Source organism: Excalfactoria chinensis, chromosome 1 (assembly GCF_039878825.1).
Source record: "Excalfactoria chinensis isolate bCotChi1 chromosome 1, bCotChi1.hap2, whole genome shotgun sequence".
NCBI classification, from domain to species: domain Eukaryota; kingdom Metazoa; phylum Chordata; class Aves; order Galliformes; family Phasianidae; genus Excalfactoria; species Excalfactoria chinensis.
The window spans coordinates 68,026,623-68,039,182 of NC_092825.1; the positions used below are offsets into that span (position 1 = coordinate 68,026,623).

Consider the following 12,560-nt stretch of genomic DNA (forward strand, 5'->3'; position numbering starts at 1 on the left):
AGAGAAGAGATGCTTGCATCGTGGAGCTGAGAATTCTGGCATGCACATGTAGCTTCAGAGACATAAAAGATTTCCGAATTAGAGACAGGATCATTTGTGGGACATGTGATTCCACTTTATAGGAGGAATTGCTGAGAAAAAGACATCTAACCCTAGAGGAATGAAGCAAAGATTGTGAAGAGCAGCTTGAAATGTCCAGGGAAGGGAGTGAAATAATGATCGCCACTTGTGCAGTGCTCAGGCTGTGGTCTGAGTTAATGCAAGAAAAGTGAATCCAAGACAGGGATGAAAGGGCAGGGGGTGCTGCTGTGATAATGCACCAGTACTGAGCATGTACTGAAAGGAGCATGCAAATCATCACTACAAGAGGCTCAGTGCTGTGTGCAGCCGTTCTTCTGGAAAGACAGGTATACATAAAGCTACAGAGAGATTGCCAGGATACAGGAGAAAATGTGCAGCAAGAGTTGAGTAAATCCAACGTCTAATAGTATGTGCCCACTGCAGGAATGGCAGGCTGACAGGTATTTTTTCAGCTACCGGTTGCAACAACTGTATTTGCTCTATCAGCAGCATCTCAGAGGGTGGTGGGAGCATGGAGACAGCAGCACTACCACTGCAGTGTGGTGAGGCCACAGAGGAATGAGGGCAGTGAGCAATGGGGTTGGTAGGAATGCATTCATGAGTGTAACTCAATAGGGAGCAGCAGGACTGCAGTATGAGGACAGCTGATACCTCGTGGGCTTCCAGCCTTCGTCAGATATGAGGAGGTCAGAGTGAAGCCAACAGGCGTTTCAGTGGGTCTTTGGCATGGTGTGAGCTAGTTCTGTTTCAGCATAACAGGATGCAGGTGATGGTATTACATTGGAGTGTATGAAACTAAACTGGATTAAGTAGGTTGGCGGAAAATGCCAATCTGTAGGTGTCTTTGGGATGGTAGCCCCTAGCCTGGCTGGTCACCAAGTGCTTGCCTGAAGGGCAGAGCAGCAGCTGTCAGGAGAGAAGTTGTGATGACCTGCCTGCAGCTCCCAGAGGAGGACAAGTAGGAAGATAATGCTTGAAAGAGGCTGAGGAAGATAATCTGTTTGAGCATAACCTGAATGTTACCCCTATTGGTTGTATTTCTGTGCCAACTGCATCTTAGAAGAATAGAGGCCTCTCCTGTTGTTACTCATCATGTGCTATGTGAAACACTAACAGCAACCAGAAATTGTGAATTAACCTTGTCCTGTCATCACATATGGTCATCTCATCCCTTGACTGGGGAGTGCTCAAAACTGCCTGAAAATAGGTGAGCTCCAGACAACTAAACTTTTGTACTTCATTACAAAAGGAGCAAGGAAGTTGAGAAGGAAAAATGGTTGTCTCGAGGGACGAAGCACAGTGGTTTGGGTAGTTCTACATAGAAAGTCACTTGTGGCTTTTATAACAAGGAACTTAAGGTTTGAATTTTCAGATTTAGTAGCTGTATATTTGTTTGGTTTTTTTTATTAACTTAATGTACTGTGTGCCACACTTTCTTTGGGTTACTACTGAGTCAAGCACTGGGTTTGAGTTTAAATGCATGTACTTTCTTTTCCTTAAAACTTTGAGCAGATTTGGGTCTCAAATTTCCTGAATTATTTTATGTTGTGCCTATAAATGTTTGGTACAGCAGCTGATGTTTGCAGTTGAGTTACCTTTCTGAGTCTGTGTGCTTCTGGCTGATATGGAAGGGTAATGTAGCTTTTGTTTGTTCTCTCTCATGAACGATGAGAACTGGAATTGCTTCTAGGGTGAGCAGACACAATTAAACTACCTCTGTCTACAAAAGGATCGCTGGTTTACTAATGCTCTAGCTTTCAGCTCCAGTAGGGTAGAAATACTCATTTTAAAAAGTCTGTATACCTGTATGCCTGGGTCTGAATGGATATTTGCAGGTCTAACTTTATTGCACAGGTGGTGAGAAATGTAGAGTGAAGGAGGATCGCTCATAAAACCTCCTTCACTGAAATACTGAAAATTACAAAATAATCTAGTTATTACACAATTTTGTCTCTGCCAAAGTTAAATAGTACTGCAAGTATTTATTGCAAGGGCCTGTTAATACTAACGTGAAAGTATAACAGTGACCCAGGTTTGTTTAGGAAAATCAGCTACTACTTCCAGAGTAGTTCCAGAGGAATAATTCATTATTTGTAGGTACTCAACACAAGTGATAATTCTGAAACCGAGAATGCTCTTAGTATGTTTCTATTGGAAAATAGAATAAAAATCTATTTAACTGTTCCCCTTGAAGTACCAGTGTTTTGTATCCAGATCCAGAGGTGACTTGTGGTGAGACGCAAAACTGAACCACTGTGTCTTTTCCCCACTTGGACACTTTTTGCTCTTTAAATTATTAAAATATTTAAAAATATGGAAGTGTCTTTAATCAAGGGCATTTAATTCAAACAATATAACTGTGTGTATACAAGGTAGATATGTACTACATCAAACAGAAGAATGGTATAGACGATGTGGGGGAAAATAAAGACCCTAGTGAATTTATCTCTATTCTGTTTAACTATTAAGCTTTTATTTAGAGAATCTCAGTGTGGAAAAATGTTTTTAGAATCTCTGGCATTTCTTTGGCCCTTGTGCAGTTTTGATTCATGAGTTGAAATCTTGTTTCCATGGAAATCAGATGAATTGTTGGTTAGCTTTGAATTTCTCACAGAAATTAAGGGGACGGGGGGACTTTGTTTTGGCTGCTTCTGTCCGTAATGTTGACCATAGTATTTAACCTCTTACCCATATGAGTGGGAGCTGTGTTCTAGGGACTGTTCATGTCTAGATTCCCAAATGTACCTTTAACAAATTCTCATTATTGTTATGGTATTACACAGCACTGTGATACCTTGGACAAGTAGAGCAGCTCTCTTCAGATGCTTGAACCTGACTTGCCACAGCATTCTCAGTGATTTTGAACAAAAGTAGGACTGTCTGTGGTTAGTTCATGTCCGGTTGTCAACATCAAGTGACTCGGTGTGTGTCAGCTGTCAACAGTTTCCTCAGTAGGAGTCAGTAGATCTGCCTCTTCTCTTTGCTGTCATTACTCGTAATGGGTATAGCTATTCTCTGATTACTTTCAGAACAACTGAAATGAAATCAAACATTGTCTCTTGGAAAAGCTAGAAGAAAATCAGGTCTAGATACATAGCTTGGGGGAAGGAGGTTAAGCTCAACTAATTTTACTTAGAATAGTAAGAAAAATTGAGGTTCAAGATGCCTGTTCTTCTGTTCCCTTCACCTAACTCATAACTCAAAGAAATAGATAAAGTAGAAATTGGCTGCTGTGGGAAGGGTGGGAGAAGAATATGAGTTTTTAATTTTTTAACTGTTTTGAAAGTGTTCTGCTCATCAAGCATGTGGGTGGGTGTCAGTGAAAACAGAACCTTCCTTGTACTGGAAATGCCAGGTGCTTTTACTTCAGGAGTATTCAGATTGAGTTTATTTCTGGCTTTCCTAATCTTTGATCCTGCCATTGAATCCACATAGATGCAAAAACAATCCACCCATACAAATCCGATTTCCAAGTGCTGGCCTTTATTATTTATGGTTTGGTTTGGACAAATTAACATTCTCATTGTAATAACCACAGTTTACTACCAGATATAGAGAACTATCTAAAACATACATGTACATGTTAAGTATGTATGTCGTATTTGTTAAGACATTGCCTTTAAAAAGGTGTTTCGAGACTTCACTGATATTCTCATTTTTCAGTCCTGTACTGTGCTGCTTTTCACTTGAGCACAGTGGCCTGGATTCATAGCAATTAATTTTCAGGAAAAAAAAAAAATCCAGCTCATAGTATTTATAACCGGAGAGCAGTCTTGGAACAAAAAGAAGAACATGCAGCTTTATACCCATTGTAGCAAGACCTGGTGTTTTGTTGAACTGGATATGGACTGTACGTATATTCATATATGTCCAAATATTCATATGGTTGAACTAGATGATTTCTAAGGGCTTCATCCAACATAACCACAGCTCTTCTGTGATTCTGGGATTTATCGAGATCGGTAATTTCAGTTATCTCAGACCCTCATTTGGGATTCAATGGAAATTTAGCAAAAGCATTTAGATAATTCCTATCCCTGCCTGGAATTGTGTAAAGCTGAGCTTTGCTTGGAATTAGAAATCTGAATCCAAGCTTTCAGCAAGTTGTGGTCCAAGTACTCTGAAACGTGTTCCTAAAACTTGACAAGGTGCTCAAGGATTAGATGGTTAATGAAACTTGGTAACAGCTGGATGGGTTCTTCTCATTATAAGATTTCAAACCATTTTCCTCCCAAGTGGTGAGGCAGAAGATATTTCTGTCATACCTCCCATGCTAGTCTTCTAACAGGGAAGCTGATCTTGTGGTTGAAGAAGTGGGATTGAGTGGCTCCCAGTTCTTCTATAGGCTTCCTGCATATCTCTCCAAGCTTTGGTTTCACCAAGCTGCTAGCTTCTGAAAGATCTCAGTCATGCTTTTTGAGTACACTGACAGTTCTACTTGTAGAACTGTAGAAATGTGTAAGACCTTTCCTAGACATCTTCGCAGTCTGCAGTGAACTCAGAAATCATGTGCAAGATGGCTGTGTGCATCTTATCTAGCTGATTTTTGTTTTCATCGAGCCGCTGTATACTGTAGAACGTGGAGTTTCAGTCAATCTCATTTTCAGCGTTCAAAATACTTGCTACAGAGACAAATAATGTTGATTTTGCGCGTTTTATTATTGAGGAAAAATAAATGTCAGTGGAAGTGTATTGGAATGGGAAAAACTTTCAGGTAGAAGGATTTTTCCATACTGTTGGTCTATCTAAGAATTCTAGATCCTCTAATAGTTCTGTATATTTTTCTCAAAGAAAATATATTTGCTTTAAAGTGAATAGTATTTATTTCTCAAAATGAAGTAAATTGTTAGCATTTTACCAGGCTGTTAAATACTGTGAAAGTCCTTTTTGTTCAATATAGTTAGTTCAAGTGTCTGTGTCATCTTTGGGTTTGGTACTTCTTTAAAAAGAATTCTCAAGCTTTTGCTATTGCTTGTTCCAGAGCTTTGGTGCTCTCTTGCAGCCTGGGGTGAAACTGAATATTCAAGGCCTGAAATAAAGGTCTTGAAGGGATCCTCATTTCTCTTCTGATGGCAAGTAAAAGTAAGCTAAATCGGAGGTACCATTTAAGGTCCTTAATGATGAGAAGCCAGTTATAGACTGGGGAATAGTTTTATCCTTTATATATATATATAATATTTTTTTTCTAGGAGGAATTAACTAACGTGTTCTGACCTGGTTTGTCATGGGTATTAGGAAACATTTCTTTAAAGATTGCAATCCAGGGTTTAGAAATGACTAGTAATTCTGAAAACACCAACGTTGGAGAACTGAACTTAAGATGTAGCCAGTATGCCTTCCTAAGGTTTCAAATCATTCAGCCTTTCCTAGAAGTCTCACTGATAAGTGGGGGTACAAGAGTTCAAACTTGTCACCTAGCTTTTTGCCTACTCATTTTTATAAGAAAATGCCATAAATATATACTTTTTTGTTAAATGGAGAGATGTCTTCTGTATTTATTTCCTATGTTAAAAAATAATAATAAAAAAGTCTGCTTATAGATTTTTATGTAGGTAATGTTATACAAGCTAGAAATTTGTTTCATCTTTTAAGCTACAAGTAGATTATGGCTTTTCAGAATGTGCACATTTTCTTTGTAAATTAATCTTTCACTATCTTTTGTTAGTATCTTTCAAGTTCTATCAGCTTCCAGCTAGAATGCTAATCATAAAGCATCAGAATTGCACTCTTTTAAACCAGCAAAAGAAAGGTACACATCTGTAATAACAGTGTTATGACACCAAATATATGCATGTATGGTTTAGGATTATTTACCTAGATGCTCATTCATTGGCACATAGACAATTTCTTCAATACTTTATCTTTGTATTATGTTTTACAACACCAGTCTGGCATCATTAGACATCCACCCGCAAGCATTTTAAAGATTTTTCCACACAGCCATAAAATTGCACCTTCCTCGTTGAATATAAAATCAACTACACCTGTAATAACAAAGCAGGGAATACTATGCATCTCTTCCTGGATGTGAACTGCATTGCAGCAGAGCTGTGGTTGTTTGCCTTCGCAGCCTCAGTGAAATTAAAGGTCGTGTCCTGATGTTATGTCTTCCTGTTTAAAATGAATAGCTTGTAAATGTTTATCTCAACTACAAGTGAGAACATGGTCTGCATTTGTGCTCTCCAATTCCCATTTTGAGAAACCATGCAGGAAAACAGCTGTGTATCCTTTCATGTCTTTTTTTTTTTTGCTGTTAAACATTTGCATCTTTGACTTCTGTTCTTTGCTGGGTTTCTTCCTCCTTGCTTTTGGATTTTTAGTTGAAGCTCGTGTTAGTGTTCTCTACACTTACAGTGGGCTACGTTGTTTTCCGCACAAAAGAACAAGAGAAGGAAAGAAATCCAGCGCAGAAGTACTGAGAATTCATGTACGGCGTCATACAGTATGTAGTTTCTTTGTGTTCTGCCAATATGTATTTCAGTTTAAAACGTCTTGAGGCTGGTTGGAGGACTACTTCTATAGGGAGAGAACCAAAGTATACAGTATATTGGCTGCCATTTTGCTGTTTTTGGACAGTCGGGGCTGCTTTCCATTTCCTATAATGTTCCAATAGAGCTAAATCACATATACGCTGTAATGGCAGCTCCTGAGACTCAGGGCTTCTGTAAAATGTAAAAGAGCAAAGTAGTATTTATACAGTATAATATTTTGATTTGCTAATGAGCTGTGAGGTGGGTGTTATCATGAACTACTGTGCAGCAAGAAAGGTTCCTAAAACATGCATCGGTTTACTCCATCTCCAAATCGTTGCAGATAATACAGTGTTTAGTTTCTAATTAGACTTGTGTTGTGCTAATTCTCGTGAGTAGTGCAAGTGATTGACATTCTATGTTTTAGTGGCAAGCATTAGAGCAGCTGACTTCAGCTCTGCGGTGAAGCTAGTGTACAGCTGCTGAGGAAAGCAAGCCACTCGCAGAGGCTGATTTGCAAAACGAATGCACATTGATTGATAGGGCCTTGTTCTGAGGGGAAGGAGGAAGTATAGCTTGTAGTCTTGAATTAGGCTAACAATATTCTAGTCCTTAAAGGATTAAGAGAGAAGTGTTTAACTGAAAAATATCCTTTGCGTAACATTTTACAAATTATTTATTTACTTTGGATAGTCTTTCACACTGTTTCTTAGGACAGGATGAACGTTCTTATTCCATGCTTCAGACTGCTGGATTTGGAATACAGATGTTTTGTCCTTAGTCTTGTTTTCTGTATTTGTGAGTATTAAATGTTACTTTCAAGGCAAAACATTGTGAACTAATTTCTTGGTGGAACATGCCAGAGCAATACAGGCATCTTGCATTGCTACGATTACTTGAGTGATTTTTCTAGCTTGTTTTTTCTGTGACTATCTCAAGCATGGAAATAAAGATAGCAATATGGATTTTGTATGAACAGACTCATTGAACTAGATGTACCTACTGAATGAACTACTTTATTGTAAGGTACATCTTCTAGCTTGCAGGTCTCCACTCATGTCGTAATCCTTTGTTAACGTTCTAAGTGGTAAGTTTGGCTTTTCCAAATGGTAATACTATTTGCATTCAGCAGAAATAAAGACTGCTTGTGGCTTCTGATCATTGTTCCTGTAGCATGTGAGTTTTTCACAGCCTTCTTCCTGTCAAGGACTTAAAGAGCTGTGTGAGACAGTACAGTGCCGTTAGTCCACTTCACGGATTGGAGACCACTATCTACATTTCAGTCTGTTCCGTACATTACGGTTTCCTCAGGATGATCATGCTGTGGCATGCTGCAAACCCCATCTGCCCTCTCTGCATGCAGCACTGGGGCTCTTCCTGGAGCAAGCTCCACTGTGGGTTATTGGCACAGTGGGTTTTTGGTACAGTGTAACTGGAAGGACAGATGGGACGAATGATGGCAGACTTGGACAAGCTGTATTTGGCAGAGAGCAGATCTCTGGAGTCAGTCACTTTATGGGTCAGATTTTCAATTTAAATGTTATTCCATGTGGATTTCCTCATCCAGGATCAATGAAAGTGGTACTGTGCAACTGCTGGGTTTTGAAAGTTACTAGGTTTGCGCTAGAGACTGTTTTTACAAGGCATGACACTAAGACATTCGTGTTTGTCTGTGCTTTGGCCTGCCAGTAATAATTTCTTGTAGGTTGTGTAAATACAGCTCTCGTTTTGCTTTGTTGGTTGATGTTGGGGTGATTTAAGTTAGACTTGAAAGCTTTGACTAGTCTCAACTAATAAAACTTAATCACAAGCTAAGAATGAGAGGTAAGAATCTGTCATCAGCCTGAGAAAGGACGGTGTAGGGTAACCCAAACCTCCCATTAGCATCTCTTCTAACTCGGTCTCTTTTGTCTCTATCAGAAAACACACACACACAAAAAAAGGCTCAGAACTGTGTGAGAGCATCAGTAAACTTCAAAGCAATATCATGTGACATAACCATTTGCTTGACCAAGCTATAGTCAATATATTTTAACTCTACAAGAGACCCATGCTGTAGTTGGTTTGAAAACAGCTATAGGAAGGATTTTCTGAAACATTCCTATTCCTCCAAATAACTGAAGAGATGACCTGTGGAACAAGAACTGCTGTTTGTGGAAAGCTCACTTAATTGCTGCATAGGATGCTGCAGTTGAGACTCAGTGCTAAAGCATTTGCTCTGCTTGCTCAGCAAAACATTGATGAAGAAGGAAGAGGTAGTCAAATCATGTCTATTCTAGTAATGACCGTGCCCTAAAATTGAAGGACAGTGAAGCACTTTCACCTGTACAGATATATGATCCTCATAAACAAAGCTTACTGTTATTTTCTGAACTAGATTCTGCATGAGTATCCAGACTTTTGCCTTGCCTGGGCTACACCTAGTAAAGAGGAATTGTATGTACATACATAGGATTTACTTAGGTTACTCCACAAGTAATGCCTCCTATTTATTTCTGTGGAAACTTCAACAGTTACAAAGAGCACAATAACTGTGTGATTGATCAAGTTCTCAGCTACAGAATGCTGCTTTTCAACAGTCATCACAATTAGCTGTGCATTTTTGCCAGTAATGAACAAGAGCTTGAATGCCATGTTTGTAAGGTTCTGTACTACTGGAGGTTGCCTAACGTTGTCACTGCTGAAACTGTCACCTCACTGTGCTCACATCCACTGTTTGGTCTCCATAACTGTTCAGTAAACCTCAGTGGGTACCATTTTCTTCTGTGTGGAAGAATTTGTTTCCATACCTTTGTGTCAGGTGCTGTTTTGTCAGGTGGCCCCTCTGCTGCCATCTGTCACATGGCAACAAAATGTAATAGAATATTGTCAGGATGGGCCAACCTCTGCTGCCATACAACCAACATCTGCCACTGATGTTGTGGGCCAATTATAATAAAAGAGGAGGCATTACTTTCAGAACAGCCCTCATTAAGTGTATAATAAAGTTAATGTATGTAAAAAGTAACAAAGTGTTTTGTTTTTTAATGTTTTTATTATAACAATAAAAAAGCAATAAAAACAAAATTAGAGGGATATTTGACCTTGTTTATGTGAAACCAATGCATCAGTCTCTTTCAGTGGCTGCAACTTAGTTCTCAAGATGATCAGTAGAGATTTTTTATGAGGTTTTATCAAAATGGAAAGCACAGCTTCATTTTTATTATTTTTTTTTTTGCTGTTCACAGGACTGTGTTCAGCCAGTGTATCAAAGTGCACCAACTTATTTGCCGTAATTTGTGCTGTCTCTGCGCTGCACCCCATGCTCTGGTTTCAGCCCAGGTGGGGTTTGTAGTGCTTTGATGCTCAGCTTGGTGGGGAAGAGCTGCTGCAGTGATGGCTCTGGGCAGGGAGCAGGCTGCGCTATGAGCTGTGCTCGGTTGCATGTGGCCCACAGGCTGTGGGTTCAACATGCCTGATATACTGTAAGGCAAGACTTAAACACGATGTTGATGCATCCTTTATACTGTACAGCCAACTCAAAGTGATCTCCACTGTGTTGCTTGCAGAGCATGGTTTCAGTCAGCTACAGCCTGCTCATCTAAACGTCTTCCTATACCTTGATTGTAATGTACCCTGAAGGAACTGATGCTTTGAATACGTAACAGGTGACATGGTAACTGTATCTCACCATAAGCTAACTGTGCTGTTATTCAGGTGTGGCCTAAGTCCCACTGTTTTACTGCTCTGCTTCTTCTGTGGCAGTCTCCCTGCTATTTTTGTTAAAAGGCAAAGTGTTTCTTGGAGGTCTGGATCAGAACAAAGCACAGTTGTTGTGAACTAAATGCACTGGAACTGTTTTGGAAGACAAATAAGGATCTTTTCATATTAGTGATGCAACATGGACTTCTGTTTGTCATGATGCCATATCAATTGCATATTTCAGAGTCTACTGTGGTTCTGGAGAAAGTTTCATAAACCTGATGCTCAGACACTTAGGCATCGTACATAGAAAGACACAAAGTGTGTGCCTGCATTTCTACCTGCTCGTATTCAGCTTATGTTAAAGCTTGGGGAAGGAAGGACCACTTCTTTTCCCACTGTACAAAATGTTCCCTTCATTTTGGAAGGTGAAGTGTTAGCTACCGCTGTGATCTTACAAGCACCAATAAATCTCTTAATCTAAACACTTGCAGGAATATACTAATGTGTCCTGAATAAGGCTTGGCTAGAGCACATGGAAATGTGGGAACTTCAAGGAGGAGTTCTCTCTTTGAAGTGAGTTTTCCTTTGGGCTCCTGCACCACAAGACAGCTGACCTTCACCTCAACTAGGGGCCATTCTTCGTGCACCTGCTGCTTACATGCCTGAGAAGACATGTAAAGGAGAGCCTAACAGTGAAACTTCAGTATTGTGATGGCTTGTGTGAAAGGAGAAGTGTGTTTTATCTACATAAGTGCACCTTGCATATATCTGCATCAGCAGCATGGCAGGAAAAAGAAATTCCTCTTGTTCTCTCCACGTGAGATGATCCTTAAAATTCTTCACAATAATGAAGCTTCACTGCAAGCTGTAAAGAGCCCTGGGGCCTTGTCAGACATTCTTGCACTTCTCAGCTTATTCTGTTGCACCTTGATAGAGATAAGACCAATTATTAGATCTTCAGTTTAGACTCCCTGCGGCTACTCAGTGCAGAGAGTTTTCATTATCTATCCTTTACTGCTCTAGCCCTACAGTTTACTTTATTGAGATTATGTACTTGTTGCTAATGGCCGAATTTGGCTACCAGGAAAGGATGTAGTTTTGAACTCTGTGAGGTGCCATTGATGTGTAAATCATCTGATCTCTTCCAAATAATGTCCACTCCAGAACTTTTCACTGAAGTGTCTAGCCTTCAGATTGGAAAATATGAACTGATTTTGGATGGTCAGCCTCAGGAGTGCTCAGAGGGATCCAGAAGATGACATCTAAAACCAGAGCCCCATGTCTTGAAAATTTCAGGCTTGCATCAGTATTCAAGAGAGATTAAAACTTATCAGTATTGATAAAAGGATACTTGTATCAGGAGTCCTTTACCTGCACAGTAGATGTGTTTTAGAACCTTGTCAGAGAAATGTGCAGGTTCTGATGTTACTGTTAAGGCAAAACTAAGCATGTAGAAGTGATTCAAACAGAGATCTAACACGTCAGTCATCTGCTACTGGAACTGGATTTGAACGAGACCTGCATGCTGCTGTGCAACCTTTGAGCACCTCAGACATTAGTCTGCAATCTGGTGTAACTGGGTGAGGCAGAGGCCTGCAGCAGCAGTTGGTTGGTAGGGAGTTACACATACGCTTGTTAGGCCCCTTGCAACACTTGGTCGATGGGACTGCTTGCGTTCAGTGACTGCTAACTTATGAAGGTATAAAAAACTAAGTATTGCACGCAGCTACCAGTTGCAGTTTACACTATATATATATGTATATATATATATATGTATTTGTAGTTGATAGGATATAAGGGATTTTAATACTTAGATCACATGGACAGCTATTTTTTTCACATGTATGTGAATCTAAAATTGAGTAGGTTATGTCAGCAATAACTCTGTGTAGTTCATTTTTATCCAGATCTATGTGAAGATCCAGTATTTGTATGTACTGATTGATCTTTATGTTAATATCAGCAATCTGATGCTTTCACGGGAAAAATTACTTCTCAGTGTCCTGGAGAGAAAAGTGCTCCCTCTGGTATTTGCTCTGATAAAATTATTTCACAGAGGTGGTTTGTTACACATGCATTGACCAAATTCTCTGCTCGTATGGACTGGCAGAGCAGTATACTCAGAGCAAGTTTATGCTGGTATATATGGCAGATGCTTTGGCCTTAGCACGCTACAAATGGTTTCTGACTCTCCCAGCTCTTGAATGGGGGAAAAATTTATTCAGTTTCAAGAGTAATTTTGCTCTAGTGTGTATACTCTGAGTCAGCAGTCTTAAGGCAGTGAGGTGTCTGTATATGATAAGAGAGACGTTAACACTTGAGTTA

The 12,560-nt window shown here is 39.6% G+C and overlaps 1 protein-coding gene across 1 annotated transcript in view; it reads left to right on the forward strand.

Annotated features, from left to right (window-relative positions):
• PPARA (peroxisome proliferator activated receptor alpha) overlaps positions 1 to 12,560 on the forward strand; it is a 276,741-nt gene that overhangs the window by 128,713 nt on the left and 135,468 nt on the right. The window lies entirely within an intron of this gene.